Source organism: Mandrillus leucophaeus, unplaced genomic scaffold (assembly GCF_000951045.1).
Source record: "Mandrillus leucophaeus isolate KB7577 unplaced genomic scaffold, Mleu.le_1.0 Scaffold336, whole genome shotgun sequence".
Taxonomy (NCBI): Eukaryota; Metazoa; Chordata; class Mammalia; order Primates; family Cercopithecidae; genus Mandrillus; species Mandrillus leucophaeus.
In genome coordinates this window covers 1,026,947-1,050,662 of record NW_012103543.1, presented here as the reverse complement: position 1 = coordinate 1,050,662, position 23,716 = coordinate 1,026,947, and the positions used below count along the sequence as shown (strand labels likewise).

The window sequence follows — 23,716 nt, the reverse complement described above, 5'->3', positions numbered from 1 at the left end:
TATGGTTAATTAAATAATCACTCAAAAGCTTCCAACGTGACGCTTCTGTCGTAATCCAATCAGGTTACATAGGTCCTAAACAAGAAAGATATTTTCCACATCTGGAAGTCAGCAATTTAGCAAGTACTGCACATTATTAACCAATTCAGAGCCCACTTCCCAGGGGAATTTTTTTGAAGTTTAAGTGTTCTTAACCAATGCTCTGCTGTTTTGTTAATCAAAAAGCTGGTTTACACTGCACATAATTGGAACTAATATAGAAGTAAATAAAGACAGCCAAATTTGAGGATGCTGAGCACAGGCATTTATCGGAAAAGGAAGAAATCTCCTATCTTCGGATGGTTCAGGCTCAATTTCTTAAATAACTGTGAGACTTTTTTTTTTTCCCCTAAAGAGTGAAAGTGCTTGAGAACCTCAGAGCACAAATAAACTTCTAGTCTCACAGCATTTAGGATCCTTCGGAAAGGTAAAGGTGGAGGTGTTAAGAGGACCAGAGAGCTGTCTCACACCACTTTTTAAGCTTTAATATTGTTAAATATGTTACACCCTCCTGTTTCCAGTCTGATGAAATCTGAAACAAATAATACCCTGATCCAACACTATATTAAGATAAACTGCTTTGAACTGTGCTTTGAATGTGTGCCTAAAGCAAGGCTTTGAATGCAAGAGTCACTGGCAATTGCACTCAAAGGAGGGACAAGCCACCACATGGGTTGCCACATCACACTCCCAGAGGTACATGTCTTTGTATTTTGTATTTTTTTTTTTTTTGCGGGGGCGGGGGAGGGGTTAATAGCTACCTAGCACGACCACAGCTAGATCTTGTTCTAGGATGCAAGAAAGTAGATTTTCACAGTTGGTTACAGAGTCACCTCTTTCCTAACTTAAGTATTTATTATAATGAAAATAGCTACTGGATAAATTAACTCTCTCCCCCCACCCCATCACAGATAAAGTGTCTATAGAAGAAAGGCATTCAGGATCTTCAGCTTAAAAATTATTAATAAATAAAATCAAAGATTTTCAACATGGGTCAGGCATATTCCTAATTTTATATTTTACATTTCTTTCATTATTATATCTCTATACTAAATATATGTGTGACTTATCAAGTTCCTCTTCTGAGATTTAGCACCACTGCTCATGTCCATTTTTCTTCCTCCTCCTTTTTTTCCTCTTTTTTAATTTAAAAGATTGGAGTCCAGCTTTCTCTAGAAGCTTGCTTCACAGCCACCCCTCTCCCACTCCTAAGGAAGAAGGAACCCTTTGAATATAGAGTGGTTCCAGGCAAGACTCCTCTTCAGGCACCCAGGTAGCCATTGGAGGCTTGCAGCCCAGACACACACACAAGCATAACCTCAGGTCAAAGGATCCAATCGAATAGCTAACAAAACACTTGTCTTTATTATGTATATTAAATGTCAGGTTTCTTAGGATCTGACTGAAAAAAAAAAAAAAAAAAAAACCTAAGTATTTCCATTAAAAACACCTAATCATCTGATTACCCTGGACTCAGTAATCGTTCAAGTGGCAGGAGGCAGTCCCCAACATTTAGCACTGGGAGTTCCGACTGGCCAGTATTTAGTTTGGGGTGAAAAAGCAGTCTTCCAGGTTCCCATGAAGGTAGATGTTTGGATGGTGGCCCGAGAGGGGTCTCCGCGAGGGGTGAGCGCTACGGCTAGGTTGCCTTGCCCTCGTTCCTGACTGGCACGCCCCTCCCCAGGCATTTGGCCGAGAGAGTTCCCAACGTGGCAGAGGTGATGGGGTCGGGAGGAAGCCGGAATATAAATTTGTTCCGAACACTCCCTCAGTCCGAGGGCCAGGTCGGGGACAATGGGGATCGTGGGATCAGGGGGATGCAGGAGCGCAGGACGCAGAGAAAAGTCGAGAGGACTGGGGGCTGCTGACTTTCGGCTCCTCACACAGCAAAATAAATCCTGCAAATGAATCTCTCCTTCTCTGTCTTCCCCATTAATAATCCACTTCCAGATTAGCGCAGACGAAAGAGATTAAAACAACAGATACACGGAAATGTGAAATAATATTGCAATCAACATTGAAGGGGGAAAATAATTATTTAGGGTTTCCATGGGCAAAACAAACTGCCTCCCTCAGGATTCCCTCCACTCAGGCAGGGTGAGAAGGATGCACTTTTGTTTTCCAATTCCCTCCAGCCAGGACCTGGTGCCTGTCCCCCCATTCACCTCTCAGTCTGTCAATTTCCTCAACTTTCACAGCCGCTCCCCCCTCCCCCCGCTCAGCTTGGCGGCCCAGATGCCCGAAGAGATACAATGTTTCTGCCCTTGAACACACAGGCTGTAGAAGGAATTCGAATTTGGCCACAGCTAATGATTTTTTTTAAAAGCAAATTCTGTTTATTTTGTACCATGTGGAGAAAATAAAAAAAGGAACCTATTCTCGTTTTGAAATGGAACTGATCTTTCATCTAGAGGAATTATTCGACCTTGTGTTGTGACTCAGGAGGTGGGCAACTTCTTTTGGAGTTGCAAGCAAAGGGTGATAAAGGGGACCCCTGGATTGGGTGTGTGTGGAGGGGGTGGGGGGCGGCAGGGGTCCAAGCCAAGCCAAACGGTTTTCTCACGTGCAGACTCGCAATCCAATCCTTTCGGAGTTGAGCCTAGGATAGGAGGGGAAAGTCTATTAAAAAAAAAAAAAAAAAAAAATTCAGGAGCATCTCTCTGAGAAGCCCTTTCAAACAAAACCAAAACAGGACCAGAGAAGCTCAGACCGTCCCTAACATCCCTGCTGCGAGACCCGCAGGCTGTGGAATCTCGCACGTCACCTGGCCCCAGCAGGGCGGCCAGCTGAGGGGTAGATTTTATTTTATTTTTTTGAAGTAAAGGCTGAGTCTCGGCTTCAGGGCTTTTGCCAACGTCTCCACTGACAGGAACCAGCAAACTTCAGGACCCAAATGAGCATCTTAATTTATTGATGCTAAACAGGTCTGGTTGTTGTCCCCAATTTTCCGCGCGCTCTGCCACCTCCCCCCCACCCCGCCCCAACCCCTGCCGCCAGCTTTGGTCCCTGCATTTGATCTCCAGGAAGGGCCCCGCTGCACAGGCGGAGGAGCGCGTCGGGGTGGGGGGGCGGTGTTCGGCCCCCTCCCACCAGACCGCCCTCCCCCAGACCTGTCCCCGCCCGGGATCCCGCGACCCCCGCCCGCCGCCCGGTCAGCTGACCTGGCTTGCTCGCCTGCTCCCCGCCCGCCGCCCTGTTTCCGGTCCCCGGGGTCCGCGAGCCGCGCTCCGAGCGGGCGCAGCCGCGGCCGGGAGGTGATGCTGGGGGCTGATTACCATGAGAAAGGCTGTGCCTGGAAAAGCCTCCTCCACGCGACTGTCAATCTCACTAAGGGAGGGGGGGTGCCGGAGGGTACGGAAAGGGGCCCCGTAGGAGTCACCAGAAAACTTAGAGTAAGTTGGATGCGACGCAGGCCCGAAGAGGTGGCTTTCGCCTCAACTTGGAAGGCTGGGGCGTTGAGGGCGCGGACGCCAGCAGCCTCACCAGGGAATTGAAAACCAAAAATCTCCCTCCTGCTTTTCCTCCCTCTGGCCCTCCTTTCAGCCCTCCCTGCCCTTTATCCTTATTTTCTTGAAATTCTTTCCCAGTTGCATTTCCTGCGTTCTCCTTTCTATCTGATATCTCCCTTTTGCAATTTCTTGTTTTCTTTCTTAACATCCCCTCTTCTCCCTCGCTGTGATTCTTTTTGTGCCTCTTTTATGTGTCCAGATTTATCATTTCGTTTTGAAAACACAACGTTTAATGTGTAATTAATCTACCAGCAGGAGGGCGGGGACACCCTGACTAAAATAACTCCCCGGGTCTCAGAGACGACAAGTTCACCAGGTGTCAGTGAAAAGTAAAATAATAAAAGTAAAAATAAAATAAATCAATATTTCAGTGACCATAATGGTTTATTCTTTTATATTATTACATCAACTCAGACTGATAATTTTAAAAGACAAGATATACTCTTCCTGGAAAAAATGCATAATGCTTGGCATAGGGGCATTCTTTAGAATTAAGGCAATGTGAAAAAGTTTGTTTACAGCCATATTTTAGCAGTGCTTAATTTTTTAACAGACTTTAGAAATTACAATAGGTAATTTTGTGAAACTTAAACTGCGCTTTTCTTCTGGTGACTATTTGGAAAGGGTAAAAAATTCCCAAAACACTCCGCCTGAACCCCAACAAAGATTGATCAATTCAGAGAGAAGCATCATGGTGTCACGTATTTGGCACATTGCTAGGCAAATTCACAACTTGGGTTGCTGGGTTGTTTTCTTGGCTAGGCTAGGTTTCTGTCCATTACCTAGCAGGTGAGTGAGCATGAGGCCGCATATGTCATGGACATAACTGTCTTTGTTTTGTTTTGTTTTCTTTATTGTTATTTTTTGCTCTTCCCTTCGTTTTGGGCATATTTGTTGTTCTCATTAAAATTCAGAGTTTGCACTTGTTTACAATTTGTTTACTTTGTTGAATTTTAAAAACTTGATAGAAGTCAATTGAACATGTATATTTAGCCCTTTTTAGGCCAAGAAAAATAAAGATGCATTAGAAAGATGCCTTTTCTGCTTTGTAATTATTAATTGACATTTTATGATGAATAATTAATCATTTGAATAATTTTGGTATCTCTGATCTGAACACATATTTGCATATCTAATGTTTGATTTTAAATGTGTTTTTAAAAAATTCATTCTCTCAGGATGAAGAAACAAAGTCACATTTTAATGTAAAATTTCTCTTCTACACTTGTAAAAGTTTATTTATTGAGCTGTAATATTATTTCTCTATATCCATAAACTTCTTAACAATTTGTAAACCATTTATGAAGCAATCACACACAAATATGTGGCAGACTACAATTAATTAGGAAAAACAATACCCTATGTAAATCAAGTCACTTTCCTCCCCAAATCCAGAGATGTGCACTAATTATACACTATGTTTTCTTATCAGAATTTTGTCATTTAAACTTTTAGTTATGTCTGTTAATTCAAGTCTAAACATGGAATTGAGGCAATTGACAAACAACTCAGGCCTGGTATTTAGGATCGTTTTTTATCTTTTACTTACTAATATATGGGCTGATTTATATTATTAAAAATAATTAAGTAAGCATATCCCTGATATTTTTATTCTCCTGTGCCAGTTAAAGTCCAAAGTATTAATATCTATTTTGAATACTAGCCCTGCAGATGACTACCTGTGTGATTATAAGCGATCTCCTATAAGCTTGTTTTATTTTTAATCTCCAATGTGGGCACACTAATAATGCCTATTCCTTGGGATTTTATTGAGAATTAAATGAAGTAATGCATAAAACTTCACTATATTGTAGCTGTATTATTATAATGAAAGCTTGAACAAATATACAGATCAACGAAAGATGGTACAAATTAATTTTGATTATTAAAAACAACAACTATTTACAGTGTCTTTTTTACTGAAAAATCAGTGCTGTGTTAGTATGTGAAGAAAGAAAATGAAAAGCATTGTAGGATTTATGGCTGGTTTATGATTCTTTCGAACTGTTCAAAGGATGCGTGGCCACAGAAGTGAAAATAAATACAGTATTTCCTTTCTGTTAGTTCAGCAGTTAATTTCGTGTATTCAATATGGTCATAATTTGGTTACAAATATTAGACTTCTTTTGAAAAGGAATTTAATCCAAATGTATGAACTTGAAATTTCCCATGCTCTTCAGTAACATATTGTCTTTGAGTGTAAGGGTTAAATGTGCAAAAGCTCAGAAGCGGTCTTGAGTAAGACTTGTGAAAAAAAGGGCAAACTTACAAATTTGAAGACCAGGAATTTGGCTGTCAGAGCACTATTTGCTTTAAGACCATTCATAATGAACTGAGCATTCCCTTTTGGAGTTGTAGCTATCCTGGGGTTTGCGCTAATTTCAAGTACCTAGAGTGGTGGAGAAAATCAGTTTATTAAGTGGAAAATGAAATTCCCTAGTCTCTTAAATGTCCACAAGGCCAGATTTTCTTTTTGATGTAAAACTGAAAAATCAATGGAAATGCTAGGGGGAAAAACTACTGTGATGTAATCCTAACAGTGATAGTTTTTTGTTGCTCTTGTTTTCTTTAAGACTTCTCAAAATACTTATATCTGTAGTTCTTAAGGGGTCTGTTAATTGTTTCTATTCTGAAAGCATCCATTCCATGCTCCTTTTACATCAAAACTACCAAACCAGACATTTGGACATTAGCATAGGGGACTGGGTGTGACCTGTACCTTTTTTTCTCCCTCCGACAATGGGACTAGAAATGGTTTGCACCTGCAAATTGTCTAGTGACCTGGAAATTACTTCATGCTTGCTTCAAGGTCTTCTTTAATACTCTTTATTCTGTTAAAAGGCTCAAACTGTAAACTTTGTTCTGTACTCAGTTTTAATTTTGTACCATTCTAAGGGTGAGGGTTTTTTTTCAGGGTTCTTTCAGGTACTTAAATATAAAAACTTTACTCTCAAAAATTATTATCATCTCCATGGCAATCACAAATATAAAGTAATAATAGCTAAGAAAAAAACCCCTGCTTTTCTAGGCTTGGCACAATGCTAAATCCCTTCACTTATCATTTAATTCTGATAGCAGATCTGAAGGGGTTATAACTGGGTCCATTTTATTAGTTGAGAAAATTGTGGCCTAGGGAGAGTCAATGACTCCCCAGAATTCAAGCATCTGGTTCTTGGTGGGCTTTTGAATCTGCCAGGTCCACCCCCAGGGCCAACACCATATTCAAGTGACATCCAACATCTTTTTACCTTTCCCAGATGTGTTTCTGACCCACTTGTGCCCACCCGCTCTGCACATTGCTTTGTGACCCATTTCCAGGCCTCCTGGATGCTGCGGTTGGCCCTTGTTTTTCCATGTATGGCTTATTTTGCCTTTTGGACCTAACACTTAGGCTCATTTTTCCAGTTACAATATTGGCTCAAGTCCTTGAGCCAAAGTTTCTCTGGCTTTGGGGCCTCCGGCTTCGCAGATAAAGTGTATTTTCTGGTGCAGTCTCTTCTCCCAGGCACCCGACTTAGGAAAAGCTCCCATGGGAGGTTCTTGCTAGCTCAACTGGCTCCAACATTGGGCCCAGGCAGAGGACAATTTAGTGATGAAGGAGACATCATGGTCCAGGGATGTTGTAGAATAGTTTTTATTTCTCATACAACTTCTTTTAGCACTTGTTGACTGGAAACTGGACATTAGTATATTTGACACTAGATCCTCAATGTTAGCATATTATAGTGGCAAAGATACAGGTTTTGGAATTAGATAAACTGGATGTGGCTCCCTGCTTGGGAAATACTAATTGTGTATTGAGGACAAGTTAGTTTACCCATGTGAACCTTATTTTTAAAATAGGCAAAGGAGCCGGGCGCAGTGGCTCATGCCTGTAGTCCCAGCACATTGGAAGACCGAGGCGGGTAGATCACCAGGTGGGGAGTTCGAGACCAGCCTGGCCAGCATGGTGAAACTCCGTCCCTACTAAAAATACAAAAATTAGCCAGCCCAGCGTGGTAGTACATGCCTGTAATCCTAGCTACTGGGGAGGCTGAAGCAGGAGAATCACTTGAACCCAGGAGGCAGAGGTTGCAGTGAGCCAAGATCGTGCCACTGCACTCCAGCCTGGGAAACAGAGCGAGACTCTGTCTCAAAAAAAAAAAAAAAAAAAAAAAAAAAAAAAAAAAAAGGCAAAGGAGTACCTAGATTCAAGCCAGTTGTGGTAAAGAAAATATGACTGTATACAAAATGTCTGGCACAGGGCAGGTGTATCAAATAAATAGCAATTCCTACTACTATGAATTACCTGAAAAATACATGAAGTCAAATTATGGAAAACCAGAGTGGATGTAACATGTTTTTTAGGTGTTGTTTATTTTATTTCTGTAATGATTTTATTGCTACTTCTTTTTTTTTTTCTTTTTGAGACAGAGTCTTACTCTGTCACCTAGGCTGGAGTGCAGTGGTGCGGTCTCGGCTCACTTGACTCCACCTCCCAGGTTCAAGGGATTCTCCTGCCTTAGCCTCCCGAGTAGCTGGGATTACAAGCGCCTGCCACCACACCCAACTAATTTTTTGTATTTTTAGTAGAAACGGGGTTTCACCATGTTGGCCAGGCTGGTCTCGAACTCCTGACCTCAGGTGATTCACCCACCTCGGCCTCCCAAAGTGCTAGGATTACAGGCGTGAGCCACTGCGCCCGACCAGGAATTATTTAACTGGTTTCTGCATTATACAGAAATCAATGTTTACTGATAAAGTTGGAAAAGTAATATGCTCATAGAATTTCTTAAGTTGTAGAAAACCTGGCGTGCTCATGATTATAAATATGATGTCAACAGCTGAGATGAGGACATATGCACACTTTAAAATTTGATGATATATTTTATACTTTCATTTGCAATTGTAAGGAAAAAAGCTTTTTTCCAGCGAATTCTCCCAATATGACTTGCTATAGGAGGAAGAACTCTTATAGGCAACTGAGTGTAGTCAAGAAGTGTCAAAGATCCTATTTGTTCAAGGTAAATATAAGTGGGTCTCAATGTTATTCAAAACTCTTTACCTAGTCTTGCCATAACTTCAGAGGTGTGAAGGAGTGGGGAGGCACAGACGGATGGAATAGCACTGAGAAAGTTTGCCTGCACTATCTTTTCCCACCCCCTCAACCCCTTTTGCCCCCAGTTGAATGCTGAAACAGCTACTTTAAAAAAGAAAAGAAAAAAGTAAGACTATGTATAGAGTACAGACATTGCTTCACTCTCCTGCCTGCAAATTTGGGAGTAGGGTTGTGTCAGCAGGTCCTGGCATGATCTACTGTGTATGTGACTTTGCTACCCTATGCCCTAGAAAGGAGGGTGTCCGGGGAGGATTGGGCCGTGGACACAGGGAGCATATTGTTCCAATGGTTCTGCTACAGTGCAAACCAGGCTTCTTTCTTTCTCTCTGGAACTAACTTTGCTACACATGCAAAAAAATCTGTTCCTATTAGGTTTTTCCCTGGCCATTGTGGAAGCGTAAGTATGGCTCCTGTGGCAAAGGCATAATTTTTCTGGGTTGAGGGAAGCTGGCTTACCTGTTGTTCTTGGCACTCAGCTAGCACCCTTCCAGACAAGAGGGAAAGAACAAAGCTGAAAGTTCACAGAAAATATTTGGTGTTTTAAAACAAGAAGGACAAATTAAAACCCCATTCTTTTAAAGCTTAATTTATCTATCTGCTAAGAATTTGGAATTTCAGTTTAGAGAAATCAGTATAGCCCTGAGTTATATTACTACCTACTGTCATATAGCTCTATGGGATATTGAAACATTATTTGTTACAGCTTTGTTACAGCCTAAAGATGATCTATATTGAAGTTTTGCTTCTCCCAAGGAGGATTCTCGCATGGTGGAAGAAAACGTTCAGGGTTAGGTGAAATATGCTTATGAATGTCATTTGAAATCACCTTGGACTTTGAATTTGAGGGACACTAATGCTTTTATGATATTAACACAAAGCACCGTCACTTGGAAAATGTTAAACTATTGCTTCATTTATGCTCTCTAAATAGTAATTTATTTAACAAAGGAAGGTGATTTATCACTGATGTCTCTTTTGCAACCCCCTGGAACAGTGCCTATTATATAGTAATATTTGTTGCTGTTTGTGGAATCTGTCATTCATTTAGAAGCTTTAGGGAGATATAAACTGATCTCCTACTGAAAACTTACAACTTGAGATAAGAATGAGGACAGATGAGGGTAGCAGGCAGGGACCATGGGTACTTAAGACCCTACACCCTCCTTTTTACAGTCTTATGTACTTGATTTCATTATTTAACACAAGCTGTTTTCTTCTTCTTTTTTTGTGTCACCTTTATACACAGCCTAAAAAAGAATTGAAGGAGCAAACACAGAGCTGCATGTGTATGTTTGTCTCATTCTTGAAATAAATGACTCTGATGAGACTTCTTGCAGTTTGTCTTTAAGTAAACACATTAAAATATAATAGGTCTCTGACAGAGGAAAGAAATCATAAGGAGAGAATGGAATGAACTAGAAGAGGTGTGTTGCTTATGAAGGCAAGGTGAAGTAGTAATTTAGGATCAATGATCCCTTTCCCCTCCAATCCCACACAATAGCTAAAGAAGGAAAATGGAGAAGATGAGTTTTGTTTTTTTTTTCCTTCTATAAGTAAATGGACAGGCTCTGCAGATAATGGGTTGGGTGATTTTCTTGCTAGCAGCTTCATTTTCATGTAGAACAACAATTGGTTGCCCAAAGACATTAAGGGGAAAGTTTGAGCCCTGATTTTAATGCTTTCTCCAATACCCTTCCGGCCCTCTTTTTGCTCTCCCTTGCTATGGGCCTTATTTCTTGGGGCCCTCGCCTCTTCTTACCTGTATTTAGAGGGAATACGCTTTCAATGCTAGGCTTGTTCACAGCCTTCAACATGCTTAGCCTTTAAATAATAACATATGACCCTAAGATTTGAAAATTTCACTGTGCTACAGAATATTGCGTGGAGGAAATGGAATGTTTACCTGAACTATGTTATGACAAAGGACAGTTCAATACTATTGCTGCATGCCCAGTACCTAGCATAGTGCTTGGTTCATGAGAGGAGCTGATGAATGAGTGAATGAATGTATGTATGCATGAATGCTATGTAAAAAAGCCAGACTTAAGATAACAGATACCATTTGTTCTACATGGCAAATTAAAGTTAAAAGGTATGAATGTAGGTGCAAGAATCACCTGTGGGTACAAACAGAATTCTGATGTTATTTTTGAATTCTGGGTATGATATTTTATTTCCAGAATGAAATACCTAAATCATTTACAAAGCAATATAGATATATAACAGTCCCTCGTTCGCTCACTTGCAAAGGAAATTTTCAATACAAATAAAGTCATACATATTTATACTAGGGTAATTCAAAATAACTTCCTCACATAAGCACTGCTACGTTCAAATAAAATCTTGCCAACACTTCTGAGTACATTGCTTTAAGAAAAAAATGCTCCCCGTAGCGTCCGAACTATTTAAAAATCTCACAGGCTTCTTCAACATACATCAGTTATCTCTCTTCAAATCACTGACAAGAATTTAAAAACTGCTTCATCAGAACAAATGCTACCCTTTCTCCTACTCTAGTTAGAACCTGATCTTCTAAAAAGGACCATATTTACAGCTTCTTTTGAAATTTTAAAACCATTTGGCTGATATGTTTTTGCTACATTTTTTTCCTGATTTAATTACTGGGGCATTTGCATGAAAACAGGAAAATAGGGACATAAGATTTTTGTCTTGTGAGTTCATCTGTTTCTGATGCTTACTCTCCACCTGAGATCCATATCTGTTTTATTACAACTGGGAGACCAGGAGCTAGATTCGAATTGATAAAGATTTTGTTAGAGGTGAAATAAAATTCAAAAATAGGGATTCAGGAGACTAAGGGATTGATGGATGATACGATAATGAATTTTCTTCTAGGTTATTTATTTATGAGCAGTCCACATTGTCAGTGACACACAGCATTGCTATTGAAAAGCTTAAAATCCAGGGAATGATACAGAACTAGAGTGTCAAGACTTCTCTGAGAAAACCACACCCAGGCAGTTAATGCTTTTCGTGGACTGACAGACATCAGAGAAGACAGTGAAGGAGCTGAGTCTAGGTCATATATGAACTCTGGAGATGGCCACTGAAAGTTGGAAAGATAAAAAGTAAAATGCCCATCTAATTCTGACCACCTTGTAAATGCTTGTGATTTTTCACTAGGAGAATTAGAGAAGGCTATCAGGATAAATTCTCAGCATCTTCACCTGGAGTTCCATGGCATGTAGAAATTTACATTTTCAAAGCTAAAGTCATCATCTTGTTCTAACTTTTTACTTTCTCCCATATACTCCAACTTGTTCAGTGGCACCGGAGTGTAGCCCAACTCTGGGTTTATCCATGACTCCTCTCTTTTCCTTTACTTCCACATTCAAGCACTCCATATGGCTAAGCTGCATACCTATGCCTGTTTCTTAAAGCATTGCTGTCCTCCAACACTGGCTACCCTACTTTAGCTACTCGTCATCTCTTTCCTGGAAGACTGTGCCCGCCACCTAACTGGCCTTCCTGTTTCCAGTCTTTCCTCCTCACATCTGTTCTCCACACCATCATCAGAGTGAGTGATTGCTCTAAAACAAGGGTCCCCAATCCCTAGGCCACGGAACCCTTGAGAAACCAGGCTGCATAGCAGGAGGTAAGTGGGAGGCAGGCAAGCGAAGCTTCATCTGTATTTACACCTGCTCCCCAAGGCTCACATTACTGCCTGAGCTCCGCCTCCTGTCAGATCAGCAGTGACATTAGATTCTCATAGGAGCGCGAACCCTATTGTGAACTGCACATGTGAGGGATCTAGGCTGTGAGCTCCTTATGAGAATCTAATGCCTGATGATCTGTCACTGTCTCCCATCACCCCCAGATGGGACCATCTAGTTGCAGGAATACCAGCTCAGGGGTCCCACTGATTCTACATTATGGTGAGTTGTATAATTATTTCACTGTATATTACAATGTAATAATAACAGAAAAAAAGTGCACAATAAATGTAATGCTCTTGACTCATCCCAACACCATCCCCTCAATCCCTGCATCTGTGGAAACTTTGTCTTCCACGAAACTGGGCCCTGGTGCTAAAAAGGTTGGGAACCACTGCTCTAAAACATATTTCTGCTCATGCCGCTGCTGACAATAAAACCATCCGTGGTTCTCCATTTCATACCTGCTGTGTTTCTCAAGTCTTTCCTCGAAGTAACTCTAAGGATGGGTATTTTAATATTTACAAAACTTGTTTTGAATCAATAGTTCTTCAACTTCAACCTTGTTTCTCTCCCATACTGTTGGGCAAAATCAAGAATCCAAGAAGCTGGGTCATGTTAATCCTGTTTGTCCCTAGGGTTTGATTTGCACAGTGTGAGAAGCAGAGTGCCAACTGGAGAATCCATAGGTTCTTTAGCAAAGCATATGAGCCCCTCACCTTTTTTTAGCCTTGAAATAGTGCTTTTATAAAATTATTTTTAATGTTTCTAATTTCAATAGTTTTGGGGGTACAGGTGGTTTTTGATTACATGGATTGGTTCTTTAGTGATGAATTCTGAAATTTTAGTGCACCTGTCATCCAAGCAATGCACATGGTACCCAGTATGTAGTTTTTTATCCCTCACTCACCTCCTAACCTCCCACCCTGCATCTCCAAAGTTCATTATATCACTCTGTATGTTTTTGCATCCTCACACCTTAGCTCCCATTTATAAATGAGAACATACGGTATTTGGTTTTCCATTTCTGAGTTATTTCACTTAGATTAATGATGAGGCCCTTTTAGGTGGAACATTTTCATTTCTTCAACCTCCTCTCCCACTACTCTTCAAATGACTTATACGACTTCTGTAATATTGTTTACATTTTTTCGTGAACAAAGCAAGTTGTTTCCAGTGTTAGGGACCTTTCCTATCCTATTTACTCTACCTGGAATGTTCTTTCCTTCCCCCTTCATGTGACTGACTTCTGTTCAGTCCTTAACTCAGGTCACATGCCATCTTCCCCTGGTTCCTAGGTTGGCTTTCTGTGTCCAATCATTCGTTTATATATCTTCTTTTAACTAGATATGACCTTCTCTGAGGATAGAGACATTGTCAGTTTCATCACTATACCCCCAACTCCTAGCAAGTATCTGGCACATAGTGGACACTTAAAAATACTGTTTGAACTGAGTATGAATACCAAGGTACAAATTAATTTTCATCACTGAACAAAGAACTCCACATGTAGGCATGTTTTACTGACAATGCATGCAGCCACAGGAAGGCCATACCATTCCCTCACTTCATATTAATAGGAGTACCAAAAGTTGGAACTGTCTCATTGGATTTTTGAATAATTTCCATTTAGTTTAGACATACATTTGCAAAAGTATTGAAATAAAAATACCTTTTACACGTGAAACGTCTTTGAATTTCAAAACTTTTTCACATGCATGATCTCAATCCTTAAACCCTCAAGGTTGGCAGATATTATTTTGCCCAGTTTGGAAAAAAAGAAGATTTAAGATTTTGATGGAGTAAGACAAAATAATCAAACCCATTTTGGAAGTCTCAAGTATGTTTCAGATGTGGAGGCATCTTTGTGAAACTGGTAAAGGGTAAATATTATTCTTAAGGGACAGGTAAGGAAACAGTGCTGAAAGGACTGGATCAGAGTCATTCGGGGTCACTGTCTAAGTAAAAATTGAACCCAGAGTCCTATGACTCAGTTTAGTCCTGACACAGTTCCTTGTGCAGATAAATCATGTGTGAATACATATTAGAAAGGAAGCCTTGGTTTTAGGAGAGCAACCTGAAGAAATTATTATTTTCTTTCCTTTCTCATAACTGGTTTGTTACTTGTCCTAGGTACACAAAGATACCAAACTATAAATAGAGTTGTTCAAGAGAGTAGTTTGGTAGTGAAATTGGAAAACTGTTTGGGTGTATTTGGGAATAAGAGAGTAGGACAGCAGGGATCCTATAGAGACTGAACATTTAAAAAAATGTGTCATTTTTGTGATATATTAATTAAATTCTTTTAGTTTTAAGTAAGCATAATGAGACTATCTGAATACGTTTCAGTAATTTTCTTTCTTTTCTTTTTTTTTGAGACGGAGATTCACTCTGTTGCCCAGGCTGGGGTGCAGTGGCATGATCTCAGCTCACTGCAACTTCTGCCTCCTAGTTCAAGCAATTCTCCTGCCTTGGCCTCCTGAGTAGCTGGGATTACAGGCATGTGCCACCATGCCTGGCTAATTTTTGTAATTTTAGTAGAGATGGGGTTTCACCATGTTAGCCAGCTCGAACTCCTGACCCTATGATCCACCCACCTTGGCCTCAAAAAGTGCTGGGATTACAGGCATGAGCTATGGCGCCCGGCCGTTACAGTAATTTTCTAGAATTTTTTCTGATAAATGTTAGTCCCCCCAAAAACATATTTTTTTGTAGTTCTGCTGTTGAATGTAACACTACCCCCAGTAAAAGGCTTTTACTTCACTTCACTCAGATTTTTGTAAAATAAATTTAGCAAATGCTCTTTTGAAGGGAGAAAAATTTCACAGAAGCGAAAACAGTAGGTAAAAACATTATTTAACATAATTGTGCTTTAATTCACTCTTGAGAGGGCAGAGATGCAAAATAAATTCTGCATACACTGTAAAGCAACAACTGAATGGAAAGATACTTAAAATCTTTTCTATCCCTAGAAGTTGGTTAAACAGTTTTTCAAAATATGCTTCTATGCATAAATATTTTGAAGTTAAAGTAAATGTGTTGGCTAATGCATTGGTATTATCAGCCAATTAATAAGTTCAACTATGTGACGAGACTAACTTTCCCAAGCTAGTAATTACTTGACAATTGCACATGTGTATCATATATTTATTCATTCAGCAAGCGCTTGTTCATTCTCTTCTATGTGCTGGCCTCCTTGCTGGGAATAGCATAAAACAGTGATCAGGACAGACTTGGTCCTTGCAGGTCCTTGCAGTAGGGAAGACAGACTGTCTATGATGAATGCTGTTGGGAGTATAGAAGGCAGGCTCATCTAGTCAAATGATAGCTACAAAATAAAGTGAAGGTGAGAGTAGATCTTCCTAATGCACAGGAGGTCAGGTCCTTTAAATCCATCAACCACCACTGAAATTAGTTTAAATCACCTATGACGTGCTATAACCCTTCCAGGCTGGGGTAAAGGCATATTGGGACCTAGAGTAGGTTGGAAGAGAGAGAGGATAAAGCCTAGTATCAGAGCTACAAGGAGAAAGGCCAATGTTTCAATGATAATAGCTAAAGGGCTTTGGTGAACAAAGCTCTCAAGAGGCTGACCTCAGTACCCAAGGGCTCACATTGGGTGAGCCAGTATGAGGCAATGTCTTGTACTTGCTGCAGGGCCTCCCTCAGTTGGAATAGGACCCCAATCAGCTGGGTGGCGGGGCGGGGTAGGGGGGGCGGTTCTCATGAACAGGCTCTAACTCTTGATAGGAGAAGATTGGCAAGGGCTGGACAGATTATCCGGGGAGCAGCCTCAAACTGGGTGGGGTTCAGGCCAGGGCATAATTCCATGAGAGAATCAGAGTGTAAAATGGGTCCCACAGCAGATACAATGAGTATGTCAGAAGGGATTGGGGGTTTGGGGCTGCTCCTTAGGGGCTTTAGGGTCCCTGACATCTTCTTAGATGTCAGGTATAGTGCAGCAGTCTCTTTCTCACTCCTCATCCCCCTCTTCCTGCCACCACTGCCCCTCTCTCTGTCATGTTCATATCCCAGTTCTGTTACGCCCAAATATCGAATAAGGCTTCTGTTGGCAACAAACGCTATTAATAGCTTTTGAATGTGAATTTGACTTTTGTTGGGAGAATACTATTTTCAGTAATTGTCAGCTCATTAAAATATATTGTAGGTAGGGTCTGAGTTTCTGCTGTGAAAGGTATGATGCTTAAAATTTAAATAAATATAAACAAATACCTTCAGTATTTTGATTTACTTATTGCCTCTAGTATTTGTCCATTTTTTCTAGCCAAAATACAAAAAATGATAACAGAACTGTAAAGAAGTCATTAACTAGTGACTATATTAATTTTTTTTCTTAATCATCTTTACTATTTTTTCTTTTTCTTTTTTTTTGAGATAGAGTCTTACTCTGTTGTGCAGGCTGGAGTGCAGTGGTGCAATTACAGTTCACTGCAACCTTGACTCTCTGGGCTCAAGAGATCCTCCCATCTTAGCCTCCGGAGTAGCTGGGACTACAGGCACGTGCCACCACACCCGGCTAGTTTTTGTATTTTTTGTAGAGATCAAGTTTCCCCATGATGCCCAAGCTGGTCTTGAAGACCTGGGCTCAAGCAATCCACCCACCTTGGCCTCCCAAAGTGCTGGGACTATAGGCACGAGCCACCATGCCCAGCGTCGTCTTTACTGCTTTCTTTTTCTTTCCTATTTTTTGAGATGGAGTCTCACTCTGTCGCCTAGGCTGGAGTGCAGTGGCGCAATCTCAGCTCCAGCTCACTGTAACCTCTGCCTCCCGGGTTCAAGCGATTCTCCTGCCTCAGTCTCCTGAGTAGCTGGGATTACAGGCCCACACCACCATGCCCAGCTAATTTTTGTATTTTTAATAGAGACGGGCTTTCACCATATTGATCAGGCTGATCTTGAACTCCTGACCTCTTGATCCACCTGCCTTGGCCTTCCACAGTGCTGAGATTACAGGCTTGAGCCACCGCGCCCGGCATCTTTACTATTTTCTTAAAAGAGCTGAGTAGCATACGTGCCTACGTTCTTACTGTGTAATGGATTGGATTGGGGATGTTTTGAAATGGGCCTAATAGACATAAGCTCGTTGTTTATCTTTTTGCCCAACGTTATTGTAAAAAATCATATAACAATGGAAATGTATTCACTCTCATATCCGTGTTCCCAGGTGTATTTTAATAAAGATTGAGCCAGCAGCACCAGTTTTAACTTGGTCACTTATCACTTGAGCAAGTAAATGTGGCCAAGTCACTTAGCTTCTCTGGGCCTCAGTTTCTAATCTATAAGTAAAAGATAATAGCGCCAACCTAATAGGTTTGTGATTTAGAGCAAATGAGACAGTGGGGACCCAAGTGCTTGTTAGTTGTAAAGTGCTAATGCAGGTGTTTGGTATTTATAGTCAGATGCAGATTATGCCCACATCATATAAATTAAATGTGAATGCGTTCAAAAGCTCAACCAGTTCCTGAGGCAAGAAATGTAAAATGGCAACAACTAAAAGGGTCAGTGAAACTCTTGGCGTCTAACCAATCCTCTCCAAAATATTTTCTGATGGCATATTTCAAAATATGAGAAAAGATAAAGGAATGCAAGAACTGACCTTTTTCTCTAACCCTTTAAACATTTTCTCTCCAAAGAAACTCTGCCATAGAAACTTCAGGCCTGACTCAGTACTAAAGGTGACCATTGAAAGGACAGTTTAAAATGTTGTATTTATGCAAGTGAGGTGCCATGAACATGTACTTGTCCGAGGTGGACATGATCAGATCAAGCTTGTTCACAAAACCCTTCCCTCGTCCTTGGCCATGAGTCACAAAAATCTGACATCTGGACATAAAATACTTCCCTGAACAAAAGTTGAAACTTTTGCATATATGTGTTTGTGTATTGAATATGTAAAGGAAAAAAAAATGGAGACAGCAGACTCTTTCGTTGACTCAAATTTATGACTAATTTTAATAACGCAGCTGTCCATATGTGAGACGCTAATGAGAACATAAGGAATTCCTGGATAGAAAAGGGATGGTTGGCCCAATGGCCTGTCCCCTTCAAGTTTATTGCAACACACCTCTTTGTGTTGTCAGCATATCTTCCAACCCCTTTTGCCTACATAAACATGTCTAGCTGTCTCTTAAACTCATTTTTACTTTATGTTTCAGTCAATGGACTTATTTGGTAATTCACAGCATTTCCCATATGCCTGTAGATCTTTGGATGAAGCAGTCCTATATTATCACTACTTCTTAATTAATTATGTAGAAATACTTTATAATAAAGTATTTACAGCAGACATAATTAGAAATTTAGAAGTAATTAACTGAGAAAACAAATATACCTACAGTGAATATAGAAAGAAATAACTGTTCTTTTGCTAATCTATATTCCAACTTTTCATAAAGATATGAAGAAGTAGGAGGGTAGTGATTAAGGTGGGTAAATATAAAAACTTTCTTCTTCCTTTTATGATATTAGTCTTATTAGCAAATCTCTTAGCAAGGAGAAAATGCTAAGCCTAATTGATGTAATAAAGAAGATGATCTGATGTTTTTATTTAGGTTGGGTTAAAGCCATATTCCAGATTATATTTGTATTTCCTTAATCCTATTAATGTTGCAGGTTAATGCAAATTTGATATGAATTATTAAAAGAAGAATCAGTATAGAAGTGATTTTACATTAAAATTTATTTTTAAAAACCTTTCCAAATGGTGGTGGGTCAATGGACTTGGGGTGAGTTCTTAGGTAGACTCTGGGTCCTGATTAAAAAATACACCTGAAAACTTCCTTTAATTTGATTGGCATCAAGGAAGTGGAAATAATTAAAGAATCCTAGGGAGAACTGATAATTAATGTTTAATTTAGCTGAATATTTTGCATTTTAATTTTTTGAAAGGCATTATTTTAAAATTATTTCAACATATATGTGTTGATCTGATGTGTGTGTTGACATTACACATCAGTTCCAGTCTTTTATTGATAAACACAAAGAGTGACCAACTTGCCCTCTACTCACCCTGGACTTTACTGGTTTTAGCTCCAGGAATCCCATGTCTTGTGAATCTGCTCGGCTCCAGGCAAACAGATACAAACACATACTTAAAAATACAAATAATTTGCCTCTGAAATGTGATTGACTTTTTGGTCTGCATGCTCTTCAGACCCTGGGAACCCAAACATTGTAAGTGTTACATCGGCATTAAGAATTTTGTTTTGTTGTTCAAAAAGCCCATGTTCGGGTGTCACCACCTTGGTGACTATGGAGAAATACAACCCATGCGTTTTTTTTTTTTTTTTTCTTTTAAATTGTTTCCAAGCTCAGATACTTGATGGTTTATGTATTTATGTATTTATTTATTTATTTTGAAAAGCTGAAAAAGTTTTGAAAATGAAACCTATTTTCTTCCAAACGTTTTCTCTCAAGTACTTGCTTTCCAGACACACAGTAAGATACATCCTGAATCTGGCACCTTGAGTGCTCCCCCAAATCTCTGAAGCCTAAGCCATATCTATTGTCCAGTCTATGATAGAAAAAATGTGAACTACACTGAGTTATTGTAGTCTTGTGTGTCTCACAATTAGAAGAACTCTGTAGGTATTTTGTTAGTTTTAAATTTGTGGACTGTGACTTCTGAACTCTCTCTCGAGGAGGAGGTCTCAATAAAGAACATGCTTCAGTCTACTCCTTAATGATTTTTAGCTTCAGTGAAGCAATTTGCAAGACTCCTCTTCCTAACAACTGCTCTGCTAAGCATTGTATAAAATAGCATTCTTTATGGTTAGATGATACCATGGAAGATGACCAAAAGATTTTAAATACAGAGGAATGTACAGAAAAACACTGTACCCTTTAGCTGTCACATCTCCCCTCTTCCATCCCTTCATTTCCTTCATTCGGGATTTCTGTATTTTTTTATATGCATGCTACACCTCTGTGGTAGCACCTTGTTCTGTGTGTGTATGTGTATGCATGAATGCGTGTGTGCGCATGAATGTGTGCAAACATGTACTATTTTTAGCTGTAGAACATGACATAAATTTTTTTTCTGGTCACCATGCTGCATGACTGATCCATTTCATGTGATGTGTTTAGTATGGTTCATTGCCCATTGGTCTTATTATTTAACAATTTGCATTAAATTAAATTTTCTGTTTACAGGTGTAAATGGAAATTTTGGCTTCTGAGAATTTATTTACTGGATAGAGTGTTCTTGCTTGAATTAGCTCTGCCAATATTGGATTGCTTATACCTAGAATAAAGTTTGGGATATTTAATTAGAACATCATAGCAAGAGAAACTTATTATTTTTATGGCTAAGCTTAAGCTACTGAGGCCAGTATCATTAGTCTAGGAGACATTTACTATACTTCTCTGCAGAATTTTTTTAAAAAGCATGTGTATGTATTGATGGATCAGAGGAAGTTAAATTAGTGGTAATGTGTACAAATTACTCAAAAGTTCAAAAAGCTTGAAACCTTTGTCATCTACTATAACATTTTGTTGATTAGTGGAAATTTCTCATTTTAAACTCTTTTGGCTTCTAACAGGCTCAAAGAGCTAATATTTATTGACTGCATACTGTTCGCCAGTTTCTACATTATTTGCTTTATCTGTATTGCTTCATTTCATCTTTATAGTGTCTTGTGAGATGGGTGTGTTTATTCCCATTTTACAGAGAATATCCATTTATATAATGTCATGAACGTATATCCGATGACATCATTTGCCTGCAAACGTACCCAGTGAGTGGCAGAGTCATCCTGAAGCCTGCTTTCCGGGCCCTGCCTATATTCTGGGTAAGTGATTCCAAACTCCGTAGTGGCTTATATCTAGCCTTGTTCTCTTGACATGTTCCCTGTGTTCCAACTTCCTCTCAACGTCTCAGTGTCATAGAGGATGTGAAAGCCAAGCACTGCCTCCTAGGCTTTGTGCATGGTTTTCCATTCTTTCCCTTTCTGTCTGACACACTCCCAGTTCTGTTTTGTTTTCAGCTCTACCATTGGAGTGGCACTCATGGTCACTATCCATACTGGATCTAGCAGGAGTTTGCGTAAGCTCCTAAGACATTTTTTTTTTTCTCACTTTGAAAAAAATTTAAACAAAAACAGCTTTAGTGAGACACAATTTACATACATTATAATTCACCTATTCAAAGCCTATAAGTCAATGGTTTTTAATATATTCACAGATATATGGACAATCATTGACACAATTTTAGAATATTTTCATCATCACAAAGAGAAACACTCTACCCTTCAGCTGTCACAACTCCCCTCTTCCATCCCTTCATCTCCTTCAGCTCCAATCAACCACTAATCTACTTCTGCCTTTGTAAATTTGCCTATTCTGGACATTTTACATACATGGAATCACAAAATATGTGATCTTTTTTGACTAGCTTCTTTCACTTAACTCAATGTTCTCAAAGTTCATTCGTGTTTTATCATGCCTCAGTACTGCCTTCGTTTTTATGGCTCAATACTATCCTACTGTTCTATTGTATAGATAGACTACCTTTTGTCTGTCCGCTCATCTGTTGATGGGCAGTTGGGTTGTTTCTACCTTTTGGCAATTGTGAACGGTGCTGCTATGAACATTTGTGTGCAAGTTTTTGTTTGAACACCTGCTGTCACTTCTTTTGGGTATATACCCTAGAGTGGAATTGCTGGGTCTTAATTCTACGTTTTACTTTTTCAGAAACTGCCAACTTGTTTTCCACAGTAGCTGCAATGTTTTTTTTAATTCCCATCAGTAATGTAGAATCAGGGTGGGTCCAATTTCTCCACCCGCTTGCCAACACTTGTTATTTGCTGTTTTGTTTTGTTTTATGTTTTGGTTATAACATTCCTAGTGGGTTAAATGGCCTAATTATTATTATTATTATTTTTTGAGACAGAGTTTCAGTCTTGTTACCCAGGCTGGAATGCAATGGTGTGATCTCGGCTCACCACAACCTCTGCCTCTCAGGTTCACGTGATTCTTCTGCCTCAGCCTCCCTAGTAACTGGGATTACAGGCATGTGCCACCATGCCCGGCTAATTTTGTATTTTTAGTAGAGACAGGTTTCTCCATGTTGCTCAGGCTGGTCTCGAACTCCTGACCTCAGGTGATCTGCCTGCCTCGGCCTCCCAAAGTGCTGGGAGTAGAGGCATGAGCCACCGTGCCCGGCTGGCCTAATTAATTTTTAAGATCTTTAAAGACTCTAAAAGAAGGCTTTATTTTTTCCTCTTTTGTGTTCCCAAGCACTGGTTTAAATCTCTCTTGAAGTATTTGTCACCAAATCCTTTAATCTCTCTTTCTCTCTCTCTTTCTCCTCTCATCCCTTTCTTGAAACCAGCATGGACATTTTTGTTCCCAGGACATGGTGCCCAGGACTCAGTGCATTAAATGAATGAAGAGGCATGAGTGGGGAACTGTGGGGACAAGGAATTTTGGGAATGAACATTTCTTTATTATCCCTCCCATTGTGCCAGGCACTATGTAGCTCTAACATATATTATCTCATTTAATTTTCATAATAGCAGTTAAGAATCAGGTGTTATGGTATTCATTTTGCAGAAGAAGAAATTGAAACCAGAGAAATTCTCTTGGCATCTAACCACTGAGAGTAGAGTCTGGCTTCAAACCAAACTCTCTGAACTCAAAACCTATGTTGATTTCACAACAGCATGTGTCAATCAAAGAAAAGATAAGGACCATCCCTATTCTTACTACCGCTACTATGACTATCCCCACTTATTGGATGCTTTCTGTGTGCTGTACACCATGACAGCTAGTTTTTGGACACTATCTAATTTGATCATTTAAAAATTTAGTGAGTTAGACATTATTATTCCAATTTTTCAGACAATGAAATAATCCCTGAGAAAAGTAATTTGCCCAAGAACAAACAACTAATAAGCAATGAGTTCAAAGCCAGGTCTGTTTAATTATAAAATTTCTGTACTCCTATCAATGTGGGAAAATACATTAGAGATCTAAAAGTTTACCTGGTTATCCGACAGTATGGGGAAGTTTGCCAGGTAACCAGACAACCAGACTGCCCAACAAATTTTTCCCAAGTACTTTTGCTTTCTCAGCTGCTTCCAATCAGAATTTTGGTAGCATAGATAATTTGGCTAATTCTATATGTTATGAAAAAGGCACACTGTGACCCATAAAAGAAAGAATGTTCTGTTCAACTGGCTTATTGTGTTTTTATTTATTTATTTACTTATTTATTTAGAGATAGGATCTGACTTTGGAGTGCAATAGTGCTATCTCAGCTCACTGCAACCTCCACCTCCCAAGCTCAAGCAATTCTCCTGCCTCAGCCTCCAGAGTAGCTGGGACTACAGACATGTGCCACGGTGCCTGGCTAATTTTTATGTTTTTAGTAGACA

The 23,716-nt window shown here is 39.7% G+C and overlaps 1 long non-coding RNA gene across 1 annotated transcript in view; it reads left to right on the top strand.

Annotated features, from left to right (window-relative positions):
- The first annotated feature begins 677 nt into the window (after positions 1 to 677).
- LOC105545683 overlaps positions 678 to 23,716 on the top strand; it is a 57,921-nt gene continuing 34,882 nt past the window's right edge. Inside the window, exon 1 of the long non-coding RNA XR_001006969.1 lies at positions 678 to 735. This is a non-coding gene — a long non-coding RNA (uncharacterized LOC105545683). The remainder of the gene's footprint in view (positions 736 to 23,716) is intronic.